This window comes from Archocentrus centrarchus, unplaced genomic scaffold, assembly GCF_007364275.1.
Source record: "Archocentrus centrarchus isolate MPI-CPG fArcCen1 unplaced genomic scaffold, fArcCen1 scaffold_38_ctg1, whole genome shotgun sequence".
NCBI lineage: Eukaryota > Metazoa > Chordata > Actinopteri > Cichliformes > Cichlidae > Archocentrus > Archocentrus centrarchus.
In genome coordinates, this window is record NW_022060265.1 from 1,047,058 (window position 1) to 1,051,267 (window position 4,210).

Below are 4,210 nucleotides of genomic sequence, written 5' to 3' on the forward strand. Positions count from 1 at the left end.
ATTTTATACTAATTGGCTTGACCTAATTCTAGTTTGTCAACAGGTTCCACATAAATGAATTTCATACAACCAACATATTTTGTTATTTCCTTTATTCACTAATATTAATTTAACATTTTGCTGCCACTTGGTCCAAAATATAACCCTTAGCAGACATTAGGGTGCAGCGGTTCGACACCAACAGTTGTAAACAGCATTTATGCATTCCAACAATAGAACAGGCTTTGTACAGGCAGTTCTCTTTTTTGTAACAACATAATAATCTAACTATATCAACCATAACAACACATGTTGTCAACTTTCATTTTAATATTGTGGAGGGACTATCTTGAAATGTAATTATGTTACCAAACATGTCAACTTGTGTTGCAGCATTGTTACTCAATATTAACAATTATAAACCACCTTGATGCAGCATAAACAAATGTAACATCCTACAAAACATCCAATTTGCCAATACTATTATATAACAATATAAGAAGCTTGTAGTTCTTTTTTTTTTGGAGACAGCATAATGGTCAAACTATAACAACACACATGCTTTAATTTAGTAGCGTGGAAAGGAAAAAAAAATTGTATAAACTTTTTCTTTTTACCAGAGCATTCAAATCAATGTTTGGTTCATTCAAACAGTTTGTTCTTGAGCATCTGTACCTTGGGTGAAAGTTTGACAGCATCCAGTTGAAGGAAGAGCTTTTGAAGTACTTCAAAGAAGTACCTCAGTTCCTTAGGATAACTGAGGTTCATTGCATATATTGCACCCATTAAGAGTGCACATGCAGAGGCGACGTCTCCCAGGTCATGTAGAACTTCAACACCCTCAATGACAATTCCAACATCAGCTGGAGGAGTGGTGGCATCACCTCCCTCGACTTTGATGATGTAGATGCCCAGGGTAAGCTGCTCAAGGCCTCTCTCTACAGCCGTACCATCAGTATCCTTTACATAGGGGAGAAAGAAAAGACAATCAATCTATGAAATCACAGATTTTGTAGAATTCCAAAGAACAACTTTTGCCTTTCAGGTTTCCTTTGAATGAAAACAGCATGATATCTCTTGATTATATTGATCATACTAGATTATAATATTTTCATAATATTTTTATTTTAGAGAGTTTGATTTTCTGTTACATGGCACTGAACAGGAGTGGCCCTCCAATCTCATTTACATCCTGTATAATGACAATAAAGGCATTCTATTCTATTCTATTCTATTCTATTCTATTCTATGATACTTCAAAAAGTGCTATTTGTGTAAAAATAAGATAAAGCAGCGCTGAGTGATTCCATCAAAATTTTAGAGTGATTAGCATGAATCTGTCAACTGAGTTATTTTATCTAATATAGATATCTTAGTGTTGGCAGTCGTTATAAAAGAATGAAGCACTAACGAAGCCACACCCAAGGCACCAACATCAGTGGTCTTGGGAACACCCCCACAGAGATTAAAATTGATTTATTATAGGTAGAAAATAAACTTAAAATTACAAACCAGGTATTCTTTGAAGAGGATGTTCGGGTCTTCGTTGAGGTAGATACAAAGCGCCCTCAGGATGCACTCCCTCCTCTTTTCAATACTTTCATTCTAAAGAGAGAAAAAAACACAGAAATATTATTCTGACTGTTAACTTGTCAGCATACTTGTCAAAACTGACTAGTCAACATCAGTTTATAATTCCATATTGTTCACTATCAATAGCAAAACATACCTGTGTGATTGGGATCAAAATCCTGCTAATGTTAGTCCCTGCAAAGCCTCCTTTCTTCTTGAACACTTTGATGAGCTGGGCAGTGTGTTGGTCAAGCTGTGCATGGAACCTTGAGACAAGGGGGGCAGTAGTGATCCTCACAAATTATGCTTCCACCTGAAAACATAATGTCCACAAAACCATAAAACATTTAACATTTAAAACAGAAATACTCTCACAAGAATGTACAAAAAAACAGGCTGTGCTGCAATACAATAGCATTTCCCGTGTTATTTTTACATAAAATGATTAACATTCCCGTGTAACTGGAAGCCATAACAACTCTCTCCCCTGACCTCCCTGTCTCTACACTGTCACTATCCATTAAAGCATAATTGAAAAAAATTGTTGACTATAGCTGATTTAAAAAGCATTTCATACCTCTGCCACAGTGAACAGTCCTGGCCATCTGATCTTGAACTCTGCCATCATGGGCTTGTCTCTGACAACCTCCTGCCTTCTGTATGCGAACGTCTTAGCCATCTTTTCTTTGATAACTTTATCATTATGTCTCTTCTTGACCTCAGATAACAACGCCAATCTTTCCCCTTCAAGGCTGTCCTGGGTCTCTCCAGCAGGATAGGGAGGACAAAAATTTACTTCGGCTTTCCTCGGTTTTTTGACATCGTAGGCAGGCTGACATCTATCTGCAGGTTTGTGCTTGAGGGAATTGATGCTCAGTTCTGGGCACCCCAACTTTCTAAGTTTTGTCCTGTAGTTTGCTATCTTATACTTAAGGCTTATTTTCCAGCCGTAGAAACCACTGAAGGATCCCTGTTCTCTCAAACATGGATGTGCTTTGATCAAAGCTTCAGCAACAGATTCAATTTCCAAGTTTGAGGGATATGCCTTGAACTTGATGATTTCCTGAGCCAGACTTTCCAAGATGTCTGATTTAAGTTTATGACCGGGTGTCAGAAGAACTCCATTTGATATGAAGTCCTGGTTTGCACTTCAAAGTTGCATCTCTACGTCATATGAAAACTTTGGAATTTGGAATTCTGTCGGCCAATGTGATGATCGAGGAGATTCTGAATCAGAGGAGAGTATTATTGTGTCAGAAGATGAGAACGATGCTTCTTCTCCACTCTGATTCATGCTGCCTTGGCTGAGGTCTAGAGCATCTGACAAGTGAATGATTTTCACTGTGCTCTTGTCTTGAATGTCACAAATTTGGTTAAGGTTAACAAACTCGTTGTCAAAGTCACTGTCCATGTACTGGAGTCTAATGTCCCCCTCTATATCAAACTGACGTTTGATCTCATTTGTAAGATCCTCAACAGATGCTGGCAAGCCTGATTCTATGGTCAGTTTTTCAGCATTGTTGGAACCAAGGATAATCCGCAGTTTTACTGGTGCAGCCATCACCCAAATGCGTCAGTCTGGAGAAGATGAAAACGCACATATAAAGTAATTAAATATGTATAGATTAAAAGCATTCAAATTAGAAAGAAACCAACTGACAACAAAAAAAAAAACCACACAAAAAACCCACAAAGAATGTATTGGTAAAGGAAACTCAATTTATAGAATGGTTTAAAGAAAGAAAAGTCTGACTGTTAACATACCACGGGCAAGCTCAGCAGTGCCGTCTACACCACATCAATGAGTTAGGAAACAGCTGTCACACCCAGGATCTGAAATTCATCACGTTTAAAGGATCCATAAATTAATGTAATACAAAATAAAACACACATTCAGATTGAGGGCAAGAAAATTAATCTGTCACCTGATAAATGTTTCTTAAAATAAAAATTCTGGCAATTCAATTCACAGTAATTAAAGTAGCTCGTTGTGATCATACCTGTTATACAGTGCAATGAGCAGGCAGGTGGAAGCAAGAATCAGGACTCACTCAAATCAAATCAGGACCCGAAAAATTGCAACAGGATTATTACAAAAAGAGAGAAAGAGAAAAAAATAGATAAACAGGTTCACAGATTAACCGTTAGTGTGCTATGTACAGGGTCCTACAACAGATATTTACTTTAAATCTACTTCCATGTCAGTCCTCAACACGGCTTTCATGCACTCAATTCAATGAAAAAATATAACAAAACAACACTTTACAGATTTGGCTAAAAGCACCCCGAAAGATTTTATAGTGTACATAAATATACAAAGTAAACTTTCAAATTCATCAAAAAGTGGATCAGTCCTGTTGTACTGCCACGAAACTGATGAGTGCCATGCCCCCCCACTAGTCTGCCAATGGAAAACTTGAAGCAGCCAGGTATGGGATAAATCGCTGGTGAAATAACGCTTGACATCTCAGACAGGATAGAATCGTTCTCTTAAAATATCCATGGATAGAATACGACAGTAAAATGACTCACCAAACCACACTGACCTAGTTAAAGCAGTTTTCAGAGCTAATATAGCGTATATCAAACACAAACAAAAAAGGAAAACCCTGTTAACGTGTTTAGGGGATGGGGGGGGGGGGGGGGGGGGGGGGGGGTG

At 37.8% G+C, this 4,210-nt stretch overlaps 1 long non-coding RNA gene across 1 annotated transcript; it reads right to left on the minus strand.

Annotated features, from left to right (window-relative positions):
* Positions 1-2,756: 2,756 nt before the first annotated feature.
* Positions 2,757-3,618, minus strand: LOC115776822 (uncharacterized). Its single transcript, XR_004019510.1, has 3 exons — positions 3,552-3,618; positions 3,316-3,384; positions 2,757-3,129 (listed from the first exon to the last, which is right to left on the minus strand). It is a non-coding gene; the product is annotated as an uncharacterized LOC115776822 (long non-coding RNA).
* Positions 3,619-4,210: the final 592 nt, after the last annotated feature.